Here is a 20,474-nt window from a genome sequence, read left to right on the forward strand (position 1 = left end):
TGTGGTGTATTTGATGCTCTTTCTGCATCTTGCTGTTCTGTGGGAACGTGCAGGTGTGGGCTGGTTCAGGATGTGTCTTTGGAATGGCAGCTGCTGACATTGCAGTGACAGTGGTGGCACAGTGCTGCACACCTGCACCATGTCAAATAAAAACAAAAATAATTTTGGGCAAGTTCAGTAATAGAAATGGCTTCATTTTGAAAAGCAAAATACTGTCCCTCCATAAAAGCCCCAAAGATTTTTTTCCGGGCAGGGATCATGGCTCTGCAACCACAGCAGCTTTGGGAAGGCTGGAGCAGCAATAACCCAAGTGGATCCCTGGCCACCACTGCCTGCTGAGCCCCAAAGTGCCAAAATTCAAATGGTTCAGAGTGTCTGCACCCAGCAAGCAGGGCTGCACCCCCAGGGGGATGATTTACACTGTATTTCTAGACCACAGGTTTACCTCAGCTTTAGACATTTTACAGGAAAAATTGATAAACCTGTGAGAGCTCCAGTCTCAACAGAGATTTCCAGGTACTTCTAACATGATTCTTGAGGAGGAAACTGCAGGCTGAGGTCTCCCAGAATGCACTAACAACCCAAAATGTGTAAGTGCTTTGACTCTTATCACAAGCAGTCCCACCCTTGCCCTGTGTTATCACACTTTAGAGCAATGAGCACTTGCAGGGCCCTTCCTTACTGTGATAATGTATTGATATTAAAATGGTACTTGATTTAGGGGTTTAATTTCTGCATATACTGTTTCCCCCCCCTAATTCTTACATCTGCAATCATAAACCAGGATTTGGGTTATTCCAGTCCCATAAATATTTTTAGGTGTGAGCTGTGACACAAAGCAAAGGGGAGGGTGTGGCTAGAGTGGCAGTCCTGGTGGCCAGGGCAAGGACTACCATGGGAGCTCCCTAAATTGTTACAACTGTGGATTTAGGCATCTTGTAACTCTCTTTACAGCAGGCATTTACAGGTGGCTCTTATCATAGGACGGAGAGGGGTACCCACTACTCTGCATTCTTTAAAGCTCAGGTTTCCAGCACCATCTCCAGGAAAACTGTGGGATCTGTGGCAGTTTAATTGCCTCAAACCTTCAAGTCATAGAATTCAGAAGTTCCTCTCAGTGAAATTCAACTGAGCCAGAAGGATGCAAGCTTTACTTTTCATGATGTAATTTCCCCCAAGCAAAATTGTTTTTTTGGTGGAAAGGTGACTTGGAACACAGAATGCGGGATGCTTTGGCAAGGGACTTTTATTGGCAAAGTCATGGTGAGAAAAAAAAAAGCTAAAATATCCCAGTTGCTTCCAGCTTTAGGTAGTGTGTCCCTTCTAGGTCCCCTGTTGCAGTGGACACAGGGGTTCATGGCCATACTGGATGGAGAGCCTGAGGGCACTCCTGACCTTCAGTTTTCTTTTTTTGAGAGTCCACATCCCTTAATCCTGCTTTTCTCTTAGCCTGGATTCTTCAGTGTTTTCCAAAAATCTAGGGGATGCTAAGATCCAGCAGAGATTTATAATTTCTTCCTGAATAATGTCACTACCTCTTTTTATTTTGTTGTGGATACATAGGATAATAATTTCTGTAGTTAATGGAATGACTGAGGACAAGGATTTTGTTCTCTCTTTTCTAGTAAATCCTGCAAAACAAAGTTACATATATGCTGTAGGTATTGCTTTTAACATTTAAAACTGTTGTAGCCAGTCATGGCAGCTGTCTGGCATAAGAAGAATTTTCCAGGGGGTTGTTAAAGTGAAGGAAAAAAGTGCCTTCAAAAAACAAACACTGCTTTCTTCTCCATATAATAAAACAGTGAAACTTAAAATGGCACTAAGAATAATTACGATTTCTTGCTGTAAATCTTCAGAGATTTGTCTCTCTTCGAATTTTTTTATGCTGTAAGGTTTAGTTTACTGTCTGTGGACTAGGTCCTTCTTGCATTACACATGTGACTAAATGTGAGGCCCATTTGCCAGGAAAAAAAGACCCAGAAAGGCATTAAAATAGTTTAGCCCATTCAGCTGCAAAGTCATCTTAGACATAGTTTACCCCTAACTGGTTTAGTGTATGGTATTGTCAAATATGAATCTGCAGAACATCTCCTGGTCTGGAATCTCATTGCCTTGGAGCACTCAGCTGTTCTGTTCTAAACCAGCCTTTCTCAGAGACTGGTACATGTGCATGTTGTATGTCTGTATGATTTTTGTAGGCAATAATTTTCATACTTGATGTAGTTTGTATGTTTCCATGATCAGTCTTTATCTGTTTGTCCATTTTTTGATGATACCTGCACGATTTGTGAAGTTATCAGCAGTGTGTGATCGTTAAAGCAAAACAAAGATAAAAATTAATCTAGGTTTACTTTATTGATAATATTCAAAGGCAGTGCAAATATTGGTCGTATTAAGGAGATGTGTTTTCATAGTAAATGAACCAGGTTTAATGTTTAGATGAATAGCTGTAGAACTATAAACTAAACCTGTGTATCCAACTAGTCCAGCTTGCCCAGGATCATCATCAAAGTTTCAAATCTCTTTAAAAGTTGCTTTTCAGAACGTGGCTATTCTATCTGTAACTTCTATTGTGCTGTTTGAAATGGAATCATGCTGTGAACCCTGCCAACTCATCTTCCATGTGCCTTTCCCACTGGTGTGTCTCTCTGCAGAATCAAGCTTGCACAGCAGAGCGTTTCTGTTGCCTTTTACATGTGGTCCTCGTTAAAAAAAAAAATACAATGAAGTTTAGCTGTGGTGAAATTATTTATTTTATTTTCTTAAAAAAAAAAACAACAAAAATCTGGTGCAAAAAGTAAATATGTTTACTGTATCCCTTTCCATCCAGCGCATTTCCTTTTTTTTTTAAGCCCCGTTTCTGCTCAACAAGACAGCCTCTTTCTCCAAGATTAACATTTCTTATGATTGTTCCTGACAGAGGATTTACTTTCAGAGGCCCTGCTAAGGATAACCAAAAAAGGGCATGCAGCAAGACAGTCCTGGCAGCCCGCACGAATTTTCGGAGGCTTTTTAGGTCTCGGTTTTTGTGATGAGTGGCTTCCTGAGCATGCCTGGGGAATGACAGGCATCCCTTCAGGCAGGCTGAGCCCACCTTGCCTGTGCTCGGCCATTGGCTGCCCGGCAGAATAAATCCAGGACAATGCATTCCGCCGCCTGCCCATTGTAAACATCGGGGATATGTGTTCGCTCAGCATCGGCTTGTTGGGAGGGGCCAAGGCAGAGCTGCGCTTTTATTGAATTGGGCTGCGCCTGCGAGGCTGCTGCGCCTTTCCCTGCTGCCCCAGTTATTATTCATTTCCTTCCTAGCAGCTGAGAACTTTGCAGCCGGAGGTAAGGAAGGGCTTTACGGGATGTGTTTGTTTGGGAGCGAGCTGTCGGTGACTTTTTTTTTTTTTTTTTTTTTTCTCTCCTCCTCTTTCTCTGTGCCCCCCTCCTTTCCAGATGTTCGCGGTGAAACTGAGGGAGGTCTTGGGTGGAATCTCGATCACCCCGATGAGGAGATGATGGGCAGGATCTGTGCTGCTCCCACCAGTCCATTTTTCATCCTAACCTTTCTTTTCTTCCCCCCACTTTTTTCATTATTTTTTGGGGCTTTTTCCTTTTAAAAAGTGAACTTCGAGGGCAGCCCAGCGGTCGGGGTGTAAGTGACCCAGCCCAGCTCTGCTTGGTGTCAGTGATCTGATACTCGCTGCAGCAGATGTCCCTCATGGCAGCTTTTCACACAAGTATTGTTGACAATAGATGGCATCAGATTTTGTTTTCAGCCTCCAACATGCGCGCCAGAGCGTTGCCAGAATGTTTCTTGTGAAGTTGTCTTTCCTGTTAAAAGGGAGTGGGGAGGGGGATTAAAAAAAATGTGCTTGGGTGGGAGCGGAGCTCTTGGAAGTCTGGGTCCTTCCCAGCTCCTCTGACATGTCGGGAACAGTGGGAAAGCTTTGAGCTGATGGCACGGTGTTCTGCATAGCAGGGAATTTCTCAGGGAAAGGCTGGGAAAACCAAGGGAAAGAGGAAGTCAGCTGCAGATGAATGTTGGTAGCTGCAGACACTGACCGAGCTGCTAAGCTCTGGCCAGACCTACAGGGATAGACTGGATTTGTCTCATATGTCAAATGTTGTTTGGAGGAACGAAAACATAGCTGTTTTAAAATGACTTTTTTATGGAGTATTTGTTTTCAAAGGAGAATTTCTTTTCAAAGTATGCAGTTTTTGTACAGCTTTGCCTGAGAAGGCTTCCCCTGCTAAAAGGCAGACAGAAGAATAATTGGGGAAAATAACACATTCCCTCCTTGGCAGCAGCTCAAAGAAAATAAGGAGGCAGAGTGGGATTTTTTGTAAGAACCATGTATTTATTACAGTTTGTCTATTTTAGATGCCATACTGTGAATGACTGTTTGTATGATTTGCCATTGGAGAACCCTCAGACTCTGCCTCCATTCTTTTTGTCTCATTAAATGTAGCAGTAACCCCTCATTTGCAGCAAGTCTCATCTTTTTCTGCTGCCATTTAGACAGGATGGAATCCTGAAACTACACACACCAAAATCAATGGATTGGACTCTTTTACCATAAATTACAAATGCAGCAAAACTTTTATTCCATTTGCTCTATTAAATTGCCTGTAAGGTAAAGCAGGGCAGAACTTTTCTTAGGATGTTTGAAGAAATGATAGATCTGCCTTTTCTGGAGAAACTGCTTTGATAGGCAGTTTTAATCAACCCTGAATATGTTAATCCAGACTTTAAATTGTGGTGGGAGGGAAGAAATACCAGATGAGATGTCTGCGAACAAGAGACTCAGTTGGGATAATTTGTTTTTCCTGAAAACTCCTCTTTGTTGCCATTTGCAATACAAGAGGATCAATTCCACAGGCTTCATTCACAGGATTAGTCCTGGTGAAATCAATACCAGCATTAATGGATGATGCAGGAGGAGTCCTGTGTGCTCTGGATACACTTTGACAGTGAGTGATGTAAGCATGTTTTAGGAGAATGAGGGGTTTTCTACAACTGCTTCTTCATATGTAAGTTTCTCTGGCTGGCATTACAGGGAAAATTGAAGTGCATTTAGATTTTATTGGTCTCATTCATGGGGGGCACATGTGACACAGAGCTCAATCCCATCCAGGGTTAGGGTGCAGTGCTGCTTGTTCCAGGTGGGGAAGGCTTTTCTCATGGCTCCCTGTGCCATGAAGATGCCAGGGAGGATCCATCAGGAGCCTGGCTGGAAGTGCTCCTTGTTTCACACTTTCCTTTGCACAGCTGGAGCAGCCCTGCCTGTGGGGGTGATCTTTTCACTGCAGAAAAGTGAGAGCCTGCAGGACTTCCTTCCTGCAGGACAAACACAACTTGAGTGCTCTGGAGCTGTGGAAAACACTGATTTCTCAGGAGCTGCTTGCATGAGGCCTGTTCTTGTGGGCTGCCTGAATTTTACTTTGTGTTAAAGATCAGTGGAGTTCTTAACCCCTGTCTGCCAAGGGTGCAGCTTGGAACGTTTGATCCCAGTGTGTGAGCAAAGAGGGACAGGAAACCATATATGCCTAAGAATGAGAGGGCCAGGAGATCACAAGAGTCCATCTGCAGGGCTGCTCTGGACTCTCCTGGCTATGGGAGAAAGCACCAAAAAAGGTAACAGGGCAGAAGGGGAAGTGCAGTCCTTGGTTGCCTTTGAGAGGAGCTCTACAGGGAGTTTGCAGGATTGGGCTCCAGGTGTACAAAGCCTGAGGCACACAGGCCTGTGACTGCAAACAGTGGGAGCCTGCCTTCAAAGAGAGCTTTCATTCTTTAAAAATTGTCTCCTCTCACTAACTACCCCCTGGCAGGTTGTGATGAAAAAGTTGCTGCCTGGCTGCTTTGGGGAAGGTGTGTGTGTGTGTGTGCAGGGGATGGTTTGCTGGCTTTGTGCAGAGCTGCTGGGTGGTGAAATGGGTGAGGATGGATTTGGGGCAGCTGAACTGGAAGGAAGTCACCTCCCTTGTGTGCAGGCACCTCCTCTTGGGGTGCTGCTCTTGCTTGGAAGGTGTAGCTGCTGCTTGTCAAGGGTTTGGCTAAGGCTGAAATTTGACTCAGAGGCATTTGAAGGTCACATTAGATCTGACCTCTCTGGATGAAACACCCAGGTCACAGGACAGTTGAGCTATATAACACTGGGTTTTGGGGTTTTTTTCCCTTTCCTGATGCTTTTCTACATAACCCAGCAGGGAAGGACGCTCAGTACTCTGTAATTTGGGATCCCTCCCACCCCCGGGGGACCTTGTTCCTAAATTTCTTGAAACTGATTTGACCAACCAAAAAGGTCAGGGAATGTAACACTATTCCTTAGCTGGTGTGTTAGCTGTGTGCTTTCCATCCTGCATTACAGGAGTGCTCCTTTTCATGCATTTTTCCTTTGGGATGACCACCAAATACTGATGTCTCTTTCCCTCTTCTGTCCATGAAGTTTAAGGGCACCTCCTTGTCAGAAAATCTTACCTACAACAGTGTTTATGGGTTGAAGCCAGGAAGAATTGCTTGTGGGGATTGTCCTGCTGGCTTGCAGTGAAGGCAGGAACAAGTAGCTGAGGAAGCAGGTGAAAGAAAGGGAAAAAACCAGCAATGTCTTAAGCCACTGGAGTAATTTCTCCTTTGAATTTTTTTCCTGTGGTCATAAATACCTGGTGAGTCACTTAATGGCCCTGTGTCTGTTTCTCTATCTCCAAGTAAAGGATAATCTGTACCTTTCTGTATTTAGCCCGTGGGTCTGCTGGGGCTTAGTTCATTTGGTGTTTAGAAAGAATTTGCAATATCAAAATGCCAACTTTAGGCACTGGCTGAAACCTTATTTTTTACTGATTTCCCAGATAATTTTAGACTTTTTTTTTTCATGTTGTTTTCACACAGATTATGGGTATAAAACCACTGAAGCCCAGGGAATGAGGTGAAGGTGGCAGTGGTGGCACTGCTGTCATGTCCTGAGGGCATTTCCTGTGTGCTTGGAGATGGAATTGTTTGTGCTGCATCTGGACAGCTGTGAAGCTGTCATGTGAGCTCCAAAAATGCACAAAGGCAGCTTTTGCTTACAGATCCACCATAGTGTCATAAGCTTGGAAGCAAAACTACTCAGCAAGCTGCTGGACCTTATCTGCTTGCTCAGTCTCATGTTGATGAGAGAAGTTGAAATTTTAACCCCTGGGGTCAGGCCAAGCTGCAGTGGGGAAAATATTAGGAAAGGATTTCAGGGCAATGGAAGCATGACATGTTTCCACACCCTCTTGTGTATACAGAATACAAATAAAGAGCATTTTCCCTTCAGACTTGCTGTGGAGGGCGTGAAGCAAAGTGGAACCCACCCGTTTGCACATTTTCTGGTTTATGTCCTTAAATGGCAAAAAAGAAAAAAAAATCTTTGGAATTTAGCTCATAGAAGGGTTATAAATAGATTGTGGAGATAAAGTTTTGTTGTAAATGCTCTGCTTTGGGATCTATTCAGAAGGCTGGCAAATATGAAGTGGAAAGTATTGCTAAATGCAGGAAGGCAGTGTCCCTGCACATCCATGCATGTGTGACCTTCCCAAGTGGACACCTAAGTAAGGGGCATGGAAATCACTGTGTTCCTTCTAAAAGTTAAATAACTTGGGCTGAGGAAGAACTAGTGCTCATGATTGTCAAGTGGGTAGGGGAGCCTGGAGCTGTGACAGCAGTGTAAAAGGATTTGTGTCCTTGTCCAAAGGAGCTGGCTTTGCCTGGGGGAGGCAGAGCAGGGCTGGCCAAGCTCTCATCCAGGAGAGCAGCAGCCCCTGATCCTGCAGAAGTCAAGGTTCGATCCTGCAGCCTTGTGCCCATTGCATCCCACTCATCTTCAAAGGCAGCTCTGCCCAAATGAAGCAGTCTGTGATCAGGCCATTGTTTGTTTCTTATTTGCAAGGCTTTGATGTTCTCTCTTGTCTTGCTGACTGCCACAGGGCATGTTTCTACCCTTTTCCCACTTCATTATTTTCTTTGACAGCGAGCTCTCTAATGGTGAAATGGCCCTCACTTGATTTTTTTTTTCCCCCCCCTCCCTTGAGCCACAAAGTTCACCCTGGTAAAATCTTTCATCCCAGAAGCACAAAGGCATGACCTTTTATAATTCCTCTCAATTTCAGAGGACCTAGCAGTGCTAGTGTGACCATTGCTTTCTGCTGTCAGCTGCTGTACTGAGGACAATTTCTGCTCAGTCCAAGTAGGTTCAGCTGCAGATGGAGGAGGCAAAAAGAACTTTATCTGCACCTTCCTAATGACCTCGTGATAACCTCATTTCTCTCAGAAATTTCAGCACTCATTGAGCTGTGAGAATTTGGCTTTGCTCTGACCCAGTTAAAAGTCATGGGTTTGGAAAAAGGAATTTCAAGAGCTTGGCTACCAACGTTTGGAAATAGGAGAGAAGTGTTTGAGCTCTCCTTTACCTGCAGGATGCCTCTAGTCAGCATCACTTTGGCCCTGCAGAGGTTTTGCTGCTTTGTTTGGCTTGGGGAGCAGCATATCCCCATGTGCAGAGCCACACCCCTGCTATGAAAATGAACAGTTTCATTCAGATGTCTGATAAGCCACAGCTGTTGCTTTGCCACTTCAAACAGAACTGGGATTATAAAGACTGAAGTGCAGCATTTTAATTGCTGTAAATATGAGCAAGAGTGTTCAGGCAACCCAGATGATACAGAGCCAAGCATTTCTGTGGCTAATGTATATTATACTGACAAAAGCAGGCCAGCTGAGAATTTCCCTACTGCTGTCCCAGTAATTTAAAACACCACTTATCTCTTTTCTGACATGAGGAGGGAGAACCTGGGCATTAGCTGGCCTGAATCTGAACTTGATTTCAGTAGTTGTGCTGGGGTACATTTAGTGATGTAAATGATATTGGGAGTTTTTAAAAATAGACATTGCATTTAGTGTGTTTGATTTCCTTGAGTTGGAGGAATTCAGAATTCCCTGTGAGCTGCTTGCTATCAAGAAGCTGACCCTTTTGGTTTGATTTTCTACAAAACCCCTGAAGGACAAGGATAATAGGAAATTGGGTGAAAATCTCAATAACAAGGGAAATGATATTCTGTACAAGAGAGGGCACTGCAAACCCAGGAAGCCAGGAAAATTCCATTGCTCCATGGTGATTAAAAGGCCCTGCCATATATAGGAAAGGTCTGAACTTCATTCACTCCAACCACAACAGTAAATGGCTTATTCACTGGGCACAATATGCAATCAAGGAACATGTTGTCAATAAAAAGGAAAAGCAGAAACTTCTGTATGTAGTCTGCTTGGAGTTTTCTCTGCTGTGTGTTACTAGAAGGTCTGAGAGCAGTTTTTTTTCTTGCTCCTTTATTTAGATCCCTGTAAACTTCAGTCAGTTTTGTTTGCCACTTAACCCTCCTTTTAAAACCACACACACCAGTCTATTTCCTCTCCCCTCCCCATATAACCCAAACAAGAAAATAACATTTCCTTTACCAGTGCATGTATAAGTGAAGTTCCTTGGTCTTCAGTGCATCTAGTGTGCATTTATATGACTAAAAACTGGGATTAGTGGGCAAAATCTCATTCTCACCAGGTATAAAGCACTAACTTGAAGAAAAGCAATGATTAAATGCTGGTTTGTCAGGGATGGGGAGTGAAGCAAATGTGTGTGTGTATAAACAGGGATGAGTTTTGGGGGGAGCAGTGTGCTTTGGATGGGAATTGCAGAAGGGGTTCCCAGTGCTCCATGTAGCTCTTGGGGATTTTCTTTCCATCCCAGCAGTTTCTAGGTGGTGAAACTCTACAGAGACAGCATTGAGATGCAAAGTGATTGGAGCACAGTCATGTTTACAGTCTTGCTTTTCAGTTTATTTTGTTTGGGGATTGGTCCTCTCTGCCATCAGTATCGTGGGGGTAAAGTAGTTGGTGTCGTTGGATTTTATTTCACATAGATCAAGTTTAAGTGCAGTAACAGAGCAGGAAGATGTACTTTGCTTGATGGAAATTTTCTGGAGTTTTTGTTGTTTGCTTTGCATTGAGCACCTTAGAAACACGTTGTTTGTCTCATACTGGAAAGTTTAGAGCTTCTCTGATACCTCCTATATAATTTTGCTGAAAACCCACATCTTTGTGGCCAGGAGGGCTGATGGATCCATTGGATTTCCCCTCAATGCACACCATGCTCGTGTTTGACAGGACAGATTGCCTGGGTTTGAAACCAGCAAATACTTTTTCTCTGGCCAGCAGTGCTTCTGAGGTGGTGGCACTTGACCCTTTTCACAAAATCATGCTAGGACATGCACACTGAGGAGCTCTAACGTGGCCAAAAGCAGCACAGTCAACTGGGACTGTTGGGTAATTCAGTAGTAGGACATGAATAATTCTGTTCTCCATCTCTTAGAAAAGGATAGGGGGTAGCCAGTTTGGAGACCAAAATAACTACTTATCTAATCTCATTCATATTTTTTCATTCAGGATTTGGATTGTGAGAAACTCTGTGTTATATCAGCTTTTTAAATGGCATCTGGAGCCTTTGGAGAAAGTCCCTTGAGTAATAATCACAGTGAATGCAATAAGTATTATTGCATGGGCAAAAATGCTTTTAATTTCTTCTATTTTTACCGTCTCCATGATTCCAAAGGGAGACTGCTTTGTTTTTCTTTTACCTCCTAAAGAGGAAAGTCTCAATGATGCCTGTTGGGGTGTAATTTTCCCTTTGGTTTTCACCTCCCCTGAATGATTTGTGACCCAGCTCAGTGTTTGTGCAATCTCCTTCTGGCTACTTGTAGAGAAGCTTTGCAGGAGCTCATGGTGTAGAACTCTGCTGCTCTACACTGTCCCCATGGTCTGTAAAGATGTTTATTGCTTCACTTTTCAAACCAAAAACTACTTTGTAATTTTTATGCCATCTGCTGTAGTAGTGACCTAATTGCTTTTCTAAAACAGGCAATTTATTTTTTTTATTCTGTAAATAGATGTGAGCTCCTTTCTTGGAGTCAATGTATAGCAAACTTGATATTAACAAGTGTAGAGGGAGTAATGGTGTGTTTGCCTTCTGTGTCAGAGTATCTGATAAAGATCAGTTCATCTTGGTGAAAAACGAAAGGAATTTACTGTATGTGTAGGAAATATGTTTTGTTACAAATGAATGGATTGAAGTGGTGACAGGCTATGAATCTGACTTATATGACAAAATGCAGTTATACACTTGTGAAAGCCTGGAGACTGGTGTGATGAACTGGAAAAAACATTATAATCTGAGCACGTTATTTCTGTCTCTCCTGTGACCCTCCAAGGCAATAGAAAGTCACTGAAGGAAAGGCTGTTGGCATTAGCAGGTATAGAACTGGTCTCATTGGTCCTGGTTCCATGCTTACACACCTCTGAGGCTCAATTTAAGTAGGTGTTTCCCAATTTGGAATTAAATACCAGAAGCTGTAGGTATAAAAAAACCCCATAACCAACACCCATCTCCCCCAGAAAACTGAAAAGCTGGGAAAGCCATATACAGATAATCTTGCCCCTATCCTGGAGGCAGTGTAGGGTAATTCCCAAAAGTACATTCACACATGTTTTGTCCATAAACACCTCTGTTTATTAACAAAATGCAATAAACTGTCATTTTTTTCAGTGAAGATAGGGATAGTTTGCTGCACTTTCTAGATTTTTAGCAAGGGGAAATAGCTATCATTCTAAAATGTGTTTCTTGGCCTGTGGGTATTGCTCATGTGAATTCATGCAAAAAAAAAAAAACCCTCCCAAAAACCCTAATGAATGGAAACTTGTAGAAGAGTTACCAGCAGCTGGTTTTGTTATGGACCATGGCTCTGACATGATCTCACACACGTTTAAGACAAGTGTTACCTCACTGGCTTCAGTGGAAATGCTTTTCATTTGCAAGGGAGTAAATGAAGCCAAAATCAGACAGAGACCTAGGGAGACTCTCTGGGAGAAGGTTTTAGTCTGGGAAATGTGCTTTAAATATGTATAAAATATATGGGCATATCTGCACACTGCAGTAAATGTGTCAGGCCACCTGAGAGAAAGCAGCCAAATTCTGCTTTGAGTAGCACCTGTGTAAATCCAGAATGGACTGCAGGGAAAATGTGCCAGGGCAGACCAAAGAAATGTCTGATTTTCTTAGAGTGCATTTTTCTTATTGGATTCCTTAGGTTTCCTTGATTAGATGGCTAGAAAATCAGCAAAATTAGATTGTTCTCAGGGAGCTTCATACTTTTGGCTCCTTATTTTCCACCACACCAAACAAAGTTAACTGTGAAACCAGTTCAGACAAAAGCACCACATGTACACTTATTCTGCCTTAAAAATACAGAAGGAAGCAGTGAAATAAGAACTGTGTATTTCTTGAGTCAACTCTTCAGAATTGTGTAATATTGCATCTTCTTTCAAGCTCAGCCTTCACCTCAGCTAAATCTTGCAGAATTGGAGGGAGGTGGCTGTGCTCTATTGAAAATGTAGCTGTGGCCTCAAAAAGGCAGAAGACCTTTAAAACTTTTTGAGGTCTAGTAGAGATATTAGTTAAGAGGGATGTTTTGGTGCTACAGCAACATCTGCAGCTGTGGGATGGGCTTGGCTGTTTTTCTGGGTGTGAGGAAATGCAGTTGAAGATGAAAGTATTGGTTAAGAGTGAATGAAGGACACAAGAGGGATTTGCTCTCTTGGTTTGTTTTTGCTGTCTTCCTTTGTTTTGGTATTCCTGCTTGCTGCTCTCCTGTACAGCAGACCTGAGGTACAGGCACCCCTGGAAATGGATCCTGCAACTCTTTGGTGTGAGCTTGGAATTGTTCTGCTTTAGGTGCAGGGTTCAACCTGGCTCCCTTGACTTTTAGCAGGATTTCCCACCAGTGTAAACACTGGTTTCAGATGCTTTTTGCTGCACTCAGTGTTTGCACCAGGGATGTTTACAGGTGTGTGGTGTAAAGTTTCATTGTAGTGTGGTTTGCAGCTGATGCTGTGCCCTCCCCATGGTGAAGGGAAAATGTTTTAAGACTCTGGAATTCAGTAGTGTTAACTTTCATTTTTACTTTCCTTGAGGACTTGAAGGAAAGCAGAATGATGGTAATTAAGCTTGATCTGTAGCCCAAAATTGAGGGGGGGAAGGCAGTAAAGTAAAGGGAATGTTTTAAATGGCCCTCTCTGCTTATTTAAAGCAGCCTCTTAGAGAGTGGGGTTACAAGTCTCTTCTCAGCCTATTACAGGTTTCTGAGTGCTCACTGTCTGAGCCAAAGCTAATTATATTGTCCACAGAAAAAGCACAGCAGAAGCTGGTGTCCCTGTGGTTCATACAACTGCTAATTATTTCCAGTGGTGATGCAGAAATATGTTCTTACATAATTGGTCTGAGCTCACCAACTTGTTTCACGTCGATGCCATCAGGCAGAAATGATTCTGCCAGATTCACAGGGGTAGGCATGGAGAGTAGAGAGCCAATTGCTGAAAGCATTTGAGATGAGATTTTTTGGTTCTTCCTAGATCTCCTGCCTGAGGAAATTAAATGCTGTTGAGAGAGAAACTGGTGGGAGAGGTCACGTTTGAATACAGCACAGAAATCCTTTTCTTCTGTTTGCTTCCAGCATCCTTCTGTCTTAAAAACATATTTCTATTCTATTTCTATTTTGTCTTTAGCTGAGCAATGCTTACTAAATTCAGTCTGCCTCATATGTGCTAAACAGTGCTGTGCATTTTATAGGTCCCATTATTGAGACAAAACTGGCCAAGGTTATGTGGAAAGTCAGTGAGAGAGAGGGGCAGATGTTGGGACTTCTGTCTCCTCCAGCAAGACACACAGCTCTGAAATACGCTGTCATCCCAGGGAATAACATCCATAGGTGTCCTGGTTTGGGCCAGGACAGGAATAAATTTTTTCAGTAGCTTGGGGGTGCTGGTGGAGGAGAGGCTGGACCTGACCTGGCAGCTTGAACCTGCAGCCCAAAATGCCAGGTATGTCCTGGGCTGCATCCAAAGCAGCCTGGGCAGCAGGGCAGGGAGGAATTGTGTCACTCAGGTCTGGGGACACCCCAGCTCAAAAAGGACATCAGCCTGGTGGAACAAATCCTGGGGAGGACACCAAGGGGGTCCACAGGAACAGCTGCTTCTCATACAACTTTGGTGCTGCCCTCTGCACAAAGTATATCTGAAATATGGGTAAAAAATCTTGATGAACTTCACGTGGTTTTGCATTTATACAGGTGCAGTTGGCTTCAGCTGAAGGGCCATTTGGATGAGGTGGAAAGTCTCATTTACATCTTAGATATAAATTACATTTGGACATTTGCAGGAGTAGGAGAAAACAAACACACTCCACTTGTGTTGCTGTTTCTTGTGTGCATGAAAGATGACCTGTCCTCCATCCCCAGGTGCATTTTCTGTATGGCCATAATGCCCCTTTTCAGTATTCATAAAGACAGTAGTGGCTACCCAACTTGGCTGCTTGATGCAGAATTCCACCCAGCTGAAATCACTGATTCTGCAAATGGGATTTGTTTATACATTTTTCTTTCATTAAAAAAAAAATGCAATTATTGGTTTACAGTGTTTTTATGGATAGTACCAGCTGAATCTTGTTCTAGTCCATTGCATACTATTTTCATGTCATCTGCAATAAGCATTGTGCAAAAAAACTCACTGGGATGTCCAATTTTAACAAATTCCCACTGTAAGTAAGAAGCTTTGTCAAGCTTAGTTATTCTCTTTAGGTGATATCAGGAATAGTGTGGGATTTTTGTTTTATTTTGGGCTTTTTTGTTTGTTTATTTTGTTCTGGTTTTTTGTTTTTTGTTTTTTTAAGGGATAGAAATAAAGGAGACTGAATAGAAGTAAGCTGCTATCCTTTAGAGGAGCTGTAGGCACTGTTATGTTCTGTGGCAAGACATTCCCAGCAGCTTTTGAAAGGAATCATTCCTCTTTTGGAATGCACAATATAATCTGGATTTCCCCAACACAGTGCTTCTAGGAACTTTTCATTGTCATCATTTGGATTGGGAGTTAACTCTCCTAAAAGAGCAGCTCTGGCTGTTGTGGGGATTTTTGTCAATTTTACCTGTTCAATATTATTTTAGCATTTCTTCTCCTACTAACAGCTGACTGTATCAAAGAAATAGGTGCCTGCCCTTGACTTTTACCCATTTGAATCCTTTTAGTGGTTTTATATTTCCTAGCTTGTAGTTATGCTTGCTGAGAGGAATGGCAATTGAAATGTCATTTTGAGTGGTGTTTTGTCTTCAAACAGCTCAGCCACTGCTGCATGGCCAGAAGTACCAGATTTTGTTAACATCAGCCTCAGAATAACATCATTTCTTCTGCATAAATTTAGGTAGATTAAGAAAGGCTTCTTTTGACGGAGACCAAAGATTTAAACATTTAAGTAATTGCCATTTATCATAGCCTGGGTAATGTGACAGGAAAAAAGAGAAAAGGACATAAGTTACTTTGAGCCATCAGATAAGAAATAGAGATGCTGTTGTGCATGCTAGCTGCAGTATTTCAGTTCTTAAAATGTGTGTATGGTTAGCAGCTTGAGGCACTTGGTGCTGTCTTTGATTATAAAGTGCTGAACTTTAGCTGCAAAATTAAAACTTCTGATTTTCTGGTACATCAGTGAGTGAAACCCAAACCTGTGTAATCTGTGAAAATAAATGTAATTACTTTAGCAAATGTGTTACAGCTGGCCAGGTTTAGCATCAAGGTTTCTTAGAGCTGACTGGTGTGACAAGACAGTGGTGATGGCTTAAGCTTTGCTCTGCAAGCAAAATAGAAGAGAAGAATTATTGCTTTGCATTCTTCTGTGTGTACATTAAAGTGAATTTAACAGAGTTGCAGGTCTGACCTCTGACACTCCTTCCCACTATTTTCTTCTGTTTAAAGCATCTTGGTGTGTGAGAGTTACTTTTTTTCATTTCAAAATCACTGGTAAAACTGTAGTTAAGTGGGCAGCTTCAAAATTGAACACTTGATAAAATCTTCAGGAACACCTGAGGCATCTGAAGCTGATCTCTTTTGAGGTTGCAGTCTGCTGGAGCAGGACAGGGAACTCCTGCACTCCATCACTGGTGCTGCTTTGGTTTTCCTTTAGCAGGACTTTTGTCCTTTTATTTTTTTTTATTTTTCTTGGTTGCTTACCTAGCAAATCTATTTGGGATTTCTGCATTAGCACAGAGATAAGGGGCTGACACAGCAGAGCCCTCCAGTGTTGGTCAGTGATGGCTGTGCTGAAAATGAGATAATGAAAAGCTGTACCAGATCTCTCTGGCACAAAGCACTGCTTGCACCTTCATTATTCTCCAGGCTTGGGTGTCATTTCCTGTCCTGGGTAGAACCTTGTTAATCTGCTATAAGAGCTCACTTGTTTCCTGACCTTTTGGGAATTTCAGCAGCTCTTTTTCACAGGAATGCTGTGGCTTGAGGCTTAATTAGTGTTTAGGAAGTGTTTAGGGGTCCTTTAATGAAAGGTGCCCTGGCAGTGGTAAATGCATTGTGATGTTATTAACTAAAGTGATGCCTTACCAAAAATGAGTGCTGGGTAAGGCTGTCATCATCTGCTCAGCTTTTCTGTTCCTGCTCTTTGATCTTGCAGGTTTCTGGTTCTTCCACTTGGGCAGTTTTCAATTCCTCCTCACAAAGAACACCTATTGAAGTTATGTGGACTAACTGATTTTTGGATCACTGATTCAAGCTGGAGCAAATTATTAGGTTTACAATTTCAGTCTCAGTTGAGAGCTTTTGGGTTTTTAGAATTGTTCTGAGGTTTAACATTTAGGAACAACTGTGTTGAGTAGCCAGGGTGTGTTACAGGACAAGAGTGCACATGGATTCTTACTGAGAGGTGGCCTCACTCTTTTTATCACATATTTTCTTTCCAAGAGTCATTTTTCTTCTGTGAGATGTTACTGGGAGTGTTTTTGTGGCATCAGTAACAACTCTGTATCTTGATCTTAACCATCCTGGACCTCATGCATCATCTGGAAAGAAAAGCTGCAATGAAGGCCTAAATTTGTGGGGGTTTTTTTTGTTTTGCTTTGGGTTGCCCTTTTTCTAAAGAAGCAAAATTATAGTTTCTGAATGACGTGCAGACATTATGTGGGCAAAATTCCTGCTTTGAATGGTTCCCAGGATAACTCTGCATTGTATATGTCCCAAGCAACTTGTAGCTGGGATTTGTTTTGTTTGCTTGGAAAAAAAAATTAATATATCATGATGGGCAATGCATGGCACATAAGTCAAATTGCACAAACAACTGAGGATTTTTGTGTTCTTATATCTGTCCATGGATAATATTTAGAAAACAGAGTCATTTAAAAACCTTAAAGAATTTTGGCTGCCTTTCAGAAATGGTAGAGTTAAGTCAATAAAATGCTCAGCGGAGATTGTATGTCCCCAAACATATTTTATCTTGACAAGTTATATACTATTGAGAGCTGCAGCCATGACTTGAAGCCAAGTTGGGAAAAGAACAGTTGTGTTACAGGGCTGCATTTGATGGGAATCTGAGGAGGGGAAGGGAGAGAATTGTGTGTGCTCTGAGAATGCCAAATGCAGAAAAGCTTTGCTCAGCTGAACCCCTGGGTTCTATAAATCATTGTAACATCAGTAGGCCTTTACTGATTTACATCTCTTGGGCATCTGTTTTGGTTTTTATTTTACACAAACCTAATTTCTCTGGATGCATGGAAGCATGGAGTTTTAATAGAAGGGCAGTAGCTTGGAGTCTGTGCATTAAAGTCTGTAGTCAGTATCACTGACTTGATAAAAAAATCAAATAAAATGGGCAAGTGTGGTAATGTCTGGCCTCCATGACCTGGATCAAATGGATCCATGATTTCCCTGCACTGATGTGGCTCCACTGAAGTTTGCTCATCACACATCCTGCTTCTGTGCCAATGTGTGACTGGAAAGAATAGACCTGCTGGGTAGGAGACTGGAAATTACAAGTTATGTGACATTAGAACAGATACTTCAGTGCCCTCTGGGTCCTCCCAGCTGGAAAGAATGTGAAAAATACATTCAGATAGCAAGGAGGGTAAAATCTCTCTCTGTGCTATCTGTTGAAGGAAGCTCAGTAGGTGCAGTCACACAATTGCTAAGTTGGAACCCTTTGGGTTTATGGGTCAGAAAAGTGCTGCTGTGAGCAGTAAAGTGCCTGATCTCTGCTTCAGTCAGCCTGCAGGTGAGAAATGTAGAATCCTGCTCTTTTCTCCCACTAAAAAGAGGCTCCGTGTCAAGCTTGAGGTCTGGCACAGGTGTTTGTTCATCCCGTTTTTGGGAAGTTAAATTCCCTTTCCAAATGCTGAAGAAAACCTGTACTGGGAATGGCCATGGGCTGTAACATGCCCTGGAGGGCAGGGAGGAGTAACTTGGAAGTGAATTTGGGTGAATCTGAAGTGAATTTTGGCCCACTCAGCAGAAGTTGGAACGGTTTGGCGTTAAAGTTGTGAAATAATTGTAGAAGATTTAAAATTAATTTAGTCATCCCTTATGAGCAAGGCTTTTAAATAGGGAGTTTAAAAAGCCTGATTTTGGGAGTCTGTTCTCCTGAAACCTTTGCTTTGGGGAGTCTTTAGTATGATGTAGGTCCTGTGGAAGATACAGTGGTGGTTGGTGACTTTTGCCTGTCCCCTCAGAAACCTGACTTTTAAAAAACCCCAAACACTCTTAAAGTGAGGAGGAGCTACAACAGGAATGTTTGTCAGGCTGAGTGTCTTAAAAACTGTGACCACAAGTCACACAGCAGTATGCACTATGTGGTGTGTTAAAAAGTTAAACAAATGATATTTAGACTTGTAGGTCTTTTATTGTTTTTCCTTCATAGAAATATCTTGAGAAGATATTTTATTGTGTTGCTACTATTAAAATAGATATTTTTGACTTTTATAACTCGATTTATTTAAAAAGAAACAGCTTGGAAGAATGTTTGTTTTTCTGCCTCAGATGTTCTGTCCTTGAGTCAGTGAACAGAGGCTTGAAGCTGATAATGGGATGCAGCTCAAAATGCAGAACTGCTTCTTCACCATGGCTTTGTATGTTGCCCTGATGGGTTTTATCTGTCCCTGGAAGTCTCTCTTGATCCACTTGGGTATTGTCAGGTAATTACTGAGGAGGCTGGGGTGGTGCTGTTTGCACATGGAGTGAGATTGACCACTGTGGAATTATTTCTCTTATATGAGAGAAGAAAGGGACTCCTATAGGAAATATATTTGAATTAAATACAGCAGATTCATCCATTCACTGCCTCAGGGGTGGGAGGCATGGGAAGCTGGTGGTGAAATGACTTTGACACAATTGAACAGGGTGTCAGGAGTAGCTTTGTCCAGCCAGTGCATGGCATGGTGTGCCCTTTTCTGCCATGAGGGAAGTACCAGACTATATTTTCTTTCTCCTTTCAGTCTTTGCACAGTGAGGGTAAAACTGGACTGTGCTGGAGCCATTGCACAAGGACAGGGGTGGTTGTCTTGTGCTGTATTGTATTGACCTAAATTGAGCTAAAGTAGGAGCAAATCCTTAAGGTTCAGGTGTAGCATGTTCAATAATGTGGAAGTTATAACTTTATTTTTTTTTTTCTTTCTTCATGGAGAGGTCCTACATTTAAATTGAGAGCTCTCAGTCTGTTGAATTTTTTTGTCTTCTGATGACTTTTGGTCTTGAAAAAGATCAAGACTTGGGTAAATAAAAGATATTAAAACATACCAGGAGCTTAGATACTTAATTGAATACTCATTTTGAACTGAGCTCCTTACCTTTACTTGATGATTCATTTTTAGAGAGATACCTGCTAAATGAGACTACATAACTCGAAGTTCTGGGCACACAAGGCCCAGTGTGGTGAAGAATTGTAAGGTCAGATGCAGCTGAAGTCAGAAATTACTGAGTTTTGCTGTCTGACAGCTTCACAGTGATTTAAGGCATGCAAAGCAATATATTCCAGCAGAGTTCAGGGAATGCTCTTCAGTTCAGTTCTGAAGACATATTTTTTTTCTACTACACTTGTGTACAGTCATTCTAATCATTAGTGGATTATTGCTCAGGACTTAGTGGTGCCTTTAGGGAAGCATCATGAAGTCTGTGACTTTTTCTAAATGGAGGATTTTATACCCAGCATTTTTCATCAGCCCTGGCTTCACTCAGTTTGTCATGCTGCAGTGACCTCTCAAATATTCATGGTCAGTGGGACCTGTGGTGCTGTGAAACAGTGGCAAAAACTCACAAGGTCTCCCAGAGACAAAAGAGAGTTTATTATAATGCATATTCATAGACATGACTGTGATTGTTGTATAGGACGTGTCTGCCTTCTTTAATTTGTAGCAACTTAATGTTTCTTGTTTTCATAGTGCCACGTGGAATAATTGTTCTAAATGCTGAACCTGCCATTGTTGGGAAAATTTTGCATTTGGCTAGAAAATACTCAAATGTTATCTGAGGCTTTCATTCCTTCACATATTTCTTCTCCCTAGATGCTGAGAAATTGCACGATGGTGGCTGGCAGGGTAAA

At 42.2% G+C, this 20,474-nt stretch overlaps 1 protein-coding gene across 9 annotated transcripts in view; it reads left to right on the top strand.

The window, feature by feature from the left end:
* Positions 1–20,474, top strand: part of CALD1 (caldesmon 1) — a 190,435-nt gene that overhangs the window by 36,983 nt on the left and 132,978 nt on the right. For 2 of the 9 annotated variants that reach the window (XM_079304070.1, XM_079304059.1), the window contains exon 1: positions 3,222–3,336. The exons of 2 other annotated variants lie outside the window; for them this stretch is intronic. The gene's annotated coding sequence lies outside the window, so the exon portion shown is untranslated. Of the gene's footprint in view, positions 1–3,173; positions 3,337–20,474 lie in introns of those variants that run through there. 5 more of the 9 variants (XM_079304062.1, XM_079304066.1, XM_079304058.1 and 2 more) reach the window with 5 other exon arrangements.

Source organism: Erithacus rubecula (genome assembly GCF_903797595.1).
Source record: "Erithacus rubecula genome assembly, chromosome: 4".
Lineage (NCBI taxonomy): Eukaryota > Metazoa > Chordata > Aves > Passeriformes > Muscicapidae > Erithacus > Erithacus rubecula.